This window comes from Gavialis gangeticus, unplaced genomic scaffold (assembly GCF_001723915.1).
Source record: "Gavialis gangeticus isolate Ggan-Ray unplaced genomic scaffold, GavGan_comp1, whole genome shotgun sequence".
NCBI classification, from domain to species: domain Eukaryota; kingdom Metazoa; phylum Chordata; order Crocodylia; family Gavialidae; genus Gavialis; species Gavialis gangeticus.
In genome coordinates this window covers 201,236,575-201,246,212 of record NW_017729032.1, presented here as the reverse complement: position 1 = coordinate 201,246,212, position 9,638 = coordinate 201,236,575, and the positions used below count along the sequence as shown (strand labels likewise).

Below are 9,638 nucleotides of genomic sequence, written 5' to 3'. Positions count from 1 at the left end.
CCAGCCTCCAGGGGCACACGGCATTCATGATTCAGATTATTCAGGCTGAAAAGGGAGATGCCTGTTATGAATTTCATTGTCCCCTGTGAATATTGCTCCCCCTGCAGAAAACAACTTTTCACCCCCACTGGTACAAATTCTTCCAAAGGGCAATTTTTACTTTTAAAATGCTCCAAATGGCATTTTTATTGTTAGGTAATAACCCCAGTCTCCTCTCTTAAAAATGCTTTATGCCTCATTTTCAAATTACTCCCCTTTAATAACACCACTCCCAGAAATAACACATAGGCTGCGTCCAGATGACCACCACTGTGCGGTATGTGGCACCGCAGACACATCTGCAGTGCCGCATACCACACATTCTGTTGTTCTCTGTGCTGCAAGGGAGCAGTGTGGAGGATCTCCAGGATATCCAGGGGTAAAAAAAATCTGCAAAAAAAAAAAGTGGAGCTGCACACACAGCAGCAGCATGTGCCACCCAAAGCCAGAGCATGGCTGGCTGGAGCTGTACTCTACTGCTGGCCAGGCTCCACGCAGCAGGATCGCCACTGCTGCAGCCCTGGGAGGCCCCCAGGACCCAAGGTAAGGCTGCTGGGGCCAGCCCAGTATTGGCCCCAGCCTCCCTTACCCCACCCAGGGTAACTTGCCATGGCACAGGCATTCCCTGGGGACAACTAGTGGTGGCACAAGGTATGCCACTGCTAGTTGTCCCTGGGGAACCAAGCACATCTGGACATGGCTATAGGCACCATTACAGTCTGAAAATTTGGTCTAAATGAATGTTTTATCTTTATAAGGGGGAAAAAAGCAAATACATAAATAAATTAAAAAGGAAACATTTAGGGGTAAAAACAATTGTGTGTCATTTACCCCTTTAATTATGGAAGAAAATGAGCTATGTTTGTGTGGGCCAGAGATTCCAAGATGCACACCATGATCCCTCCTTTCTTTAAATTCCTCAGAGAGTCCTCAGTATTTCTGAAATGTTCACATTAAACATACAGACCTTGTAGTTATTATCCTGGTCACAGAAGGAGGCTTGTTACACAAACACACAAGATGGTGAAGATGGACCCCTTTAAGACTCTTTTGTTATTTCTTGGGTGTCCCCCGCCACACAAAGCTGCCTTCAGTGCTTCCCCTGGACCTTTTGAAAGCCTTTGTAGGCCTTCTGTCGATCCTCCGGCTTTCTGAAGCTGCTCTCCCCCCATCACTCTGAAGATGCCACTGACAGTCTCATTGAAGTTGGTTCTGAGGCTTCTGGTTCCCTCTGTACATTCCAAACTCTGATGTTGGATGAAACCAGGCCTCCCTATGAATAAGGTCTTTTGTCTTCTGTGTTCCAACCATAGGAAGCTACAGGTAGAAGTCATTATATCTAGAAATGTTCTTTTATATGGATACTCCAGGCTTTGATACTCTCTATTTCTGGGCTGTAGTCAAGGGATTGTATTATAAAGCCAATGATTGATCATACTTTTGTAGATGATGCAGATATAATCTATTAATGTGATCTGTATGTTTCTTTTTCATTCTTTTTCTTGGTTTTCTTTTGTTTTCTCTTGCAGAATCACCGAGCCCTCTCAATAAGTCCATAAATAATACTTGAGTATGTTTAGGATGCCATTATTATACTGTCTTTTTCAATTAAAATACCTGGATGCATTCAGAGATCCATCTACAGTGTTTGCTAGTGGGTGGTCTGTGATAATAATCAAAACTCTTAAGCATATAATTAAACTTTTTTCTGTCAGTCAGGAATCTGCTTGCAGCTGATTGATCAAGGTGCAGAAATGAGTGGGTCAGGAGTCCAGGAATTCTGTGTCACTACTATAGTGCAAAACTTCAGTAAATCATAGTGTGCAACAATGGCCTGCCTTGTTTTTATACCAACTGATTACACACAGCTAGCACAATGCACTGTAATCTAGTACAGTTTCACACGAGGAGGCTGTAGGTCTGCCAGTAAACCTTGTACACATGACACTGCCCTCACACAGTCAAATCCTATCTCACATGGCATCATTGAAAACAAACATATACATGCCCAAAATCTAATATGAGCAGCAGAATGTGTATTTCATTTGTATATTAAAAAGAACTTATGACTTTCAGCCTGCTGCCTTACACTGAGTGTTACCCAGATATTTGCTTTCCTTCAGGAGGATTATAGTGTGAGGCCTTTTACCAAGGATCGCTGAAAATGGCATTGTGGTGGATTATATATTGCTTAAGCATATGTTCACGTGTAGTCTTTCTGCAACTCTGTCACATTCTCAGTATGTTAAAAAACAAAAGTTATTTTGCTGTGTGTTTGTGGTAAGGATTATCTTCCCTGGTGACTGAGCACAAAAGGTCTCCAATTCCTAATTACCACTTTTTTCCTCATAATAGTTCCTAATGGTGTTTCAAAGATCTAGGGCTTTATTTTAAAGGATTTCTCACCTGTGTGAAGCCTTGTCTACACTAGATTTTTCCCTCAACCATTCCCCAACATTGTTGGCATAAAAGCAGTGTTAGAAACCACCGCACATTGTAGGCCAAACATGGTAGGGGGCTAAGTCGCCAACACTGCTTTCAGCACTGATTCTACTGGGAAAAAAACCTACTTCATATGGTGAAGGAAAAAAATGTCAATAATCAAACTTTTATTCATGGAAAACCAGAGCTCCCAACAGAGTTCACACCATTTTAGCTGAACCCCTGTGACAGTAGCTTCATATTATCTTGTTCTCAGAGGAACTCAGAGACTAGCACTATGACTGAGGACAGACCAAGCATGGGTGCAAGAAATGGGAAATTCTTCCTCCAGATATTGTACAGCAACAAGGCCAAGCCTGATCTTGGTCTTGGTTTTTGAGATTTTTCAGATGGAAATTAACTTCTGAGAAACGAATGGCTCTAATTTGTGGAGATTTTTAACAATCTCAGGATGAAAAGAATTCCAATTCCATAGCAACTGTAGGGGAATCAATCTTACCTCAGAAATGAGTTTATTAAAATGCTATGATGCTTTTATTATTTACATTAAACCTAAAGCCAGGTTTTACCTGGAGGTGCACAGTAGTGACAAGGCATTTGCAGCGTTGTCTGCACATGCATAATTTAAAGTTTAGCAGCAGACGGGAATATTACTTAAGCAATAGAACAGCAAATGTAAGGTTAATGATTCTTCAAATAGATAGTCCAATAAAGTAATGTACAGGTGTAGCCCAAGGGACCATATAAACGTCAGCCAACTAGCTGTTTTTGTATGTGGGAGAAACTGCTATTCTTTCTTAACCTAAACCTCATCAACTGTGTCACAAGTGAGTACAACATGATAGACAGTGGTGACACGAACAGATGAACCCCAAGGTGACTGACTACCCTGTGTATGATAATGCAAAGCCGAGTTCCTTTAGAGATGAATTACAGTAGTGGTCAGATGCCCAAGGTCTACTTTCTCCCTTAAGAAGTAGCCTCCTCAACTATCTTCACACATGAATTCCATGCATATTTGCCTTCAGAAAGAATCTCAGACTCAGGGGAATCAAATCCTTCATAGCCTAGTGAAGCTTAACACCTTTGGAGCCCAGCCTTTCAAATGACTTTTGATTACTATTAAATAGTGCCTAGTCTCTTACCTATTACTTATGAGCAAAGGTCTAGGGCAACATTAAACTGTCAAAAGAAACGTAAAAATGTTACACAGATGATTTGTCATAAAATGTTTAGATTAATTTAAATTTGACATAGTCCTGTGTTTTGTTATGGCCCTGTCTGGCTTTGTCCATGCGGTTTAAGAAAGAGAAGGTGGAGACAACTTCAAAACTCCTTCATTTAGGTGAGGCAGGAAACATTTTTATGTAGGCCTAGGGCAAAAGATTGGTTAATCTATCACTTCCATTAGGAGCTGGATAAACAAATGAGCTACGTTTTTATGCTGGTAATAGTTTGTTGCTCAAAATTAGAAACCAAGTCTTGCTTTCATTGGCACCCTCGTACATTTGGAATAACTGCAGGAATGCAACAACCTTACACCAGGCGTAAATCCAAAATATAAGGATTTGGCTCATGTCTATGCATCCAGGCAGATTCTGAACATGGTTTAAATTTTAAATCCTTCATTTTCCATGTCCCATTTTAGTTTATATTCTCCATCTGGAATGTTTTATTTGATGTGGTGTGGTGGTTCACCACTTTCCACTTCATCTCTAAATTATGTTAGTGACCTCTCCTGACAAAAGTTCATAGAACAGGGAACTGGTGAGTATACTTGCTAATATAAACTGAATGCAATCTAATAACTCTGAGGGCATCAATAGTGGCTCCAGAGTTAAAGCTATTTAGAGATTTACAGTTAAAACAGGACTGAAATCCTCCCGTTTCAAATGTTTCTGATTGAATTTGATCTACTGATTTGATAGAATAGCTCTTGCATACGACAAATGAATTTTCTGTATACATTGTTGCCACATATATTATATTTCATAAGGAAAGCATTTTAAAATGTTGGACGAAGGTAGGGTCCATCCAAGGTTTGGTTATAGGCTCTGAGGCAGGATGAAGGGGCCGCGGGACTGTGCAGCTGGTAGGAATGTTCTGAAATGTTCTCTTTCTGAAGTATTGTTCCCTTTCCACACATTTTTTGTCAAATGACTATCAACTTCATGTTTCATGGACACAGATTCTGAGAGCATCTCATGGCATGGGCTGCTTTTTAACATTCAAAATTAAACCTCTTAAAAGGCATTTCCCTTGCTCAGCATCACTGGTTTGAGTGATGTCAAGACGAGCCAACAGAACTGCTCAGTGCCCATATCCTCTCAGCCTCCATTGCTCACATACCTGGTCACAGAAGGTCTGGAGGTGGCAGGTGGCAGATGACAGGATCTTCTGAAGCAAGGTGGGTGATGTGGGGACAGCAAAACTGCAGGGTGAATAAGGTATGTGTGCATGGTGTCCTGAAGGAAGAGTGGTCCAGGGTTTGATGTGCATGAGTGCTTGAGGCCTGATAAAAGTGCTTATACTCCATTGGGCTGCATCTGTTGTGGAAGCAAGTAGAGTTGGGGAAGAGGGCATGGGGCTGGCAGTGGTGAGGATTTGTGGCAAAGGGGAGCCCACTGCTTTTGTTATCAAATTGACAGCAGCTGAACAACTCCCTTTGCAAATGCTGTTGTATGCGTGCTCCTTCACTACCTTAGTTTCTCTCTGCTCCAGACTTCATTGCCAAGACAGCTGAGCCTCTAAGCTGAGGCACTGATGGATCTAGGGCTCTCCATAGCCTTCAGAGCATCAGAACTGAATTAGGGCATCAGGCTCACTTGCTGTCATGATTCCTCAGTTCAGAGGCCCCGGCTCTCCCCAACACCATCTGACAGCCACTGTCTCCAATTATATTTCTGCCCCATTCCCACAGCCCCACTCAGCCCTTATTGTGCCCATTTCTTTTTTCCCAAGTGCACCACACAGTAGTATTGTGGATAGCTGCAGGGGCAAGTGGGATGCAAAAGGGCAGGAGGAGAAATGTTGTGAGAGTAAAAATGGGGAAAAGAGAGCTTTTAGCTGTAAGGGCTGAAGTGGAAGAACCAGAGGGGAGAAGGGGCTACCTAAAATATGTCACAAGGGTAGCTTCTCTCTGCAGGCCCATCCAGCTCAAGAACCATTTCTCACATCTTTCCCCACAGCCCTGCAAAGCCCTCAGCCCTTCATACTTTTCTGTGTGCCTGCTAGAGCCTTCCTCACTGCTCCCTGTGTGTTTCCACTCCACTGTCCTGTATCTTCATTCTTCACCATTCTTCCATACTCCCCCACACCATTCATCACTTGTCCATATGTATGTATGTGCATAGGTATCAGTAGTGATACATGGCCATAAATCAGGATTTAGTAGTGATGTGTGGTAGAGAAACAAGGGGCATGGTAAGGTCTGAAGGTGGGGGTGAAGGAGGATTCAAGGCTGCAGGAAGGAAAGAATATGGGAAGGAGCAAACAAAGGGAAGAGCTCTTAGGGGGACAAGTAGGAAAAGTAGTGATGTGTGCAGGGTGTGAGGGCTAGTAGGGCTCTATGGAAGAAACTTAGAGATGAGACCACATGAGCGATCCATCTCACCTACCAATACTTACATATAAAGTCCACCAAACAAAAAATGTTAAAAACAGCTGCAGTTGTTCCAGTGCTTACATCACCAATGTAAGCACCAAAAAGCCATGACATCCCTAGTTAAGTCCTCCCCCTTTTCTTGCAGCCTTTAACTGTAATTTCACCTTGAACACAGCCACCACATCAACATTCATGACCCACCTGCCTCCACCCTCCACCGCCATGCAAACATGCAACCATAATTCTACACACAGGAAAACATCACCTCTGGAGAAAACAAAGGAAGCATCAGAGTTCCTCAGTGGATCACCCAAATGTCACTGCTACACACTTTACAGGCAATAATTTCTCAAAACAATAAACTCCATTGCACACTATTTCCATTTGCAAAGTAAATTATTTAATCCACACCACTCACAGTCCTCCTAAACAGCACACTTTTAACTCTCAGCTAAAACCTTTAAACCATGCACTCAGTCTACTTCAAATAATGCCATTCACCATTCCAAAAAAGAACATCCTATTGTAACCACTGCACATGGTTAGAGTTTATGGTAACACATTTTGTGTGGAGACAGGACATGTGGGTTGTGGGTAGGGGATGTGGGTGAGATGATGTGGAGAAGGTGAAACCATGTTTACAGAGTGCAACTTGGGTCAGGACTAAATAACAAATCTTTTGATTCTTTTTTTGCACATTTGTGTTGGTGCTTTGTGTACTGGAGGAGCAATGAGTTTGGTTGGAATAAATATTGGGAAAAGGCAAAGGTAAAGTTAAATAGTGAATGTGGAAATCATAGCACAACCAAAATAATTATTTTTTTTTAAATCTCCTTTGTATATTGTTGTATTTGTGCTCTGGGTTGGGATATTGACTTTGCTAAGAGCTAGCTTCCCACGTAGATTCTCATTTTGTGTGGAAGCATAATGGTGTATTTATGCCACCATACTCAGTTGTCTGGGATATGCATGTGATATAACATGCAGCAGTATGCCACTGTAGGATCAAGTAGGAAGAGCAGATGGCTTAGGAGAGTAAAATCATTGTTTAGACAACAAATATCACCCATGCTTAGCAAATGTAGCAAAGGAAATTGTATTAAAATGTGTGCACTTACTATATAAGAATATGAAGAAATATTTAAAACAGCCCCTTCTCACAATTTTCATCATTTGCCATCCACAAACACGAGTGTATATAACCCGCCGACCACGTTCAAGTTTCTGTTAGTTTTAACAAAATAAATGTAAGGCAAAACGCTCAAAAAGAGCTGACTAGGTGCATTGGTTTTAAGCATCCAACTTGAGACATTTAAGTGTCCCAGCAGAGAACCCAAGATTTGAGGTGCCCCAAATCAGAATTTACTTCTAAAAACATTGTCCTGGGTGTAGGCAATTGTCATTGAATTTGTAACCCTGGAAACTATCCATAGAGTAATTGTAGCAGAACTTGTTTTCTCATACCACCGCTATCGCTATGCTAAAATCTTGAGCACCAAGACATAATTTCAAGAGCATGACTGATTCAATCATAAGCAGCAGAAGTGACTGCTTGAGGCCCCACAATCACATTTTTTAAAGACGCAGGCAGGGCAGATCTCTATCTCTAGCTACCAGACCAGTACTCCAGTGGCTGCTGAGCTATTGCGTTTGGAAGTTTGCACCCCAGCAAATCATAAGGCTCTGAGAAGAACTCTCTGCTGACTGAATATGTAGCCTTCCTGCCAAGATTTCTTTTTTTTAAAAGCTGATAAGGATTCAGGCACCTACCCACATTGAGTTAGCTGATAATCACCAGCTCATTTAATGCAAGAGTTGAGTGTAAATGGCCTTGAGATAATACATTTTGGTTACTCCTGCATCTGCATTCAAAAGGGACTAGTGATGCGGGGATCACTCTTTAAGGGCCTGTTACAAAGTCCACTGGCCTCAATAGACAGAGGCAGGAGAACCCAGTCCTACAATATGGTGAATATAACCACCATCCACGCCTTAGGGGTTTCAAGGGAGCTGAAGTTCCTAAGCAATTTACCAATGGTCATCAACTTGCTGCTCCCCAAATAGAATTTCAACAGATCCTTGATTACCTTGGTACCAGATTGGTGATACTGATGCTTTCCAGTAGCAAAAACGTTTTAAAAAGCAGACAGTAAATGTTTGTGTGGCATCAGCAAACACATTTTTTCTGCTATAGTACTGAAATCTTTATCCAAGTGAGGGATTGTTTGCTTCAGTGAAGCAGTGTCACAGAAGTGGCAATAATGTTTAGGGTTGGCAAGCCGGTCAATTGACCGGTCAAATATTGTCAATTGACTGGTCAATTGACTGCATATTTTTGACAGGTCAAAGCGAATAGCAATTTTACAAAAAAGCTACATTTTTTTATAGTTTCCTTGACAGAAATATGATTTTTTAAAAATTGTTTTTGACACATTTCTTAATGGAAATGTTGTGCTTTTTCTGTGTATTATTTGGACCTATTGGCAATTTTTCACAATTTTTGACTGACGTGTGACTGGTCATCCCCTTCCTACTCAAAGGCAACCCCCTGCTCTCCTCTTCCCCCTCACTCCCCTACCTGCTTCTGCTGCATTCTTCACTGCTAAGAGCAGAGTGAAGCTCTGGAGCCAGTGGAGTTGAGCAGGGGCAGGGTGTAGCTAGGAAGGGGACAGCAGCAACAGCCTGATGAGAGTAGCTGCTGCCACTGTGCCTGAAACAAGTGCAGGGAATGGGAACCCCCACTTCACCCCTGCTGCCCTGTCCCCATCCCCAGCCTCACTCAGCCACAGCACAGTGGGCAGGAATGGCACTGGTGCTTCCCCTCCCCTGGGACGGGAAAATCAGGTGTGGAGGTGGGGAAATGGGACAGTGTGGACATGGTTTTAGGCAGGAAGGGGAAGGGAGGGAGGGTTTCCACATGCTTTAGGGACTTAAAAAGTCCCCAGAGGTTCCCATGGTGCAGTGCACTCCAAAAACGGGGTGCAGCCACATTACTGCATGGCCTTTGGATCCCTCCCTGGTCAACCCCTAGCCAAACTACACAACTTGCTGGTCACAAGCAGCCAGTACCGTAGCGAGGGCGGGGGGTGAGCAGGGCAACTGCCTGGGCACTGAAGCGAACAGGTGTCAGTCAGACCAGCCAGGGCAGGGCATGGGATGAAGCTGCTTGTGGCTTGTTTGGGGGTAGAGTGGGGATGGGGAAAGGGCAGCTCTCCTTGCTGCATGGGGGGGGGGAGGGCAAGTTGCTGCTGTGAGCTTTGTCCCTAGCCCCAAACTTCATTGCTACGGCACTGCAAACAGCAAAGAAGAGTACATCCACATCACTATCACGAGCAAGGCCCCTTTCTCCTCTGTGCCACCAGGCAAGAGTGAAGCAGAAAGGCCTTTGCAGACCCGACTGCCAGAAGCGGGGTCTTTTTCACTGTGCCAGCACCCCGCAGCCTGTGGCTGAAACAGGGCCTGCGCGTCCTCGCCCGCGGTGTCACTGACAGGTTTCATTCCCTACCCCCCCAGCCGTAGTTTCTATCCACCCACCTGTCTCGGGGAAGCGGGA

General features: G+C 43.4%; 1 long non-coding RNA gene across 1 annotated transcript in view; it reads left to right on the top strand.

Moving 5' to 3' along the window:
* The window catches only part of LOC109303381, a 71,238-nt gene extending 63,921 nt beyond the window's left edge, over window positions 1-7,317 (top strand). The window contains exon 3 of the long non-coding RNA XR_002099079.1: window positions 1,759-7,317. This is a non-coding gene — a long non-coding RNA (uncharacterized LOC109303381). The remainder of the gene's footprint in view (window positions 1-1,758) is intronic.
* The last annotated feature ends 2,321 nt before the right edge of the window (window positions 7,318-9,638 follow it).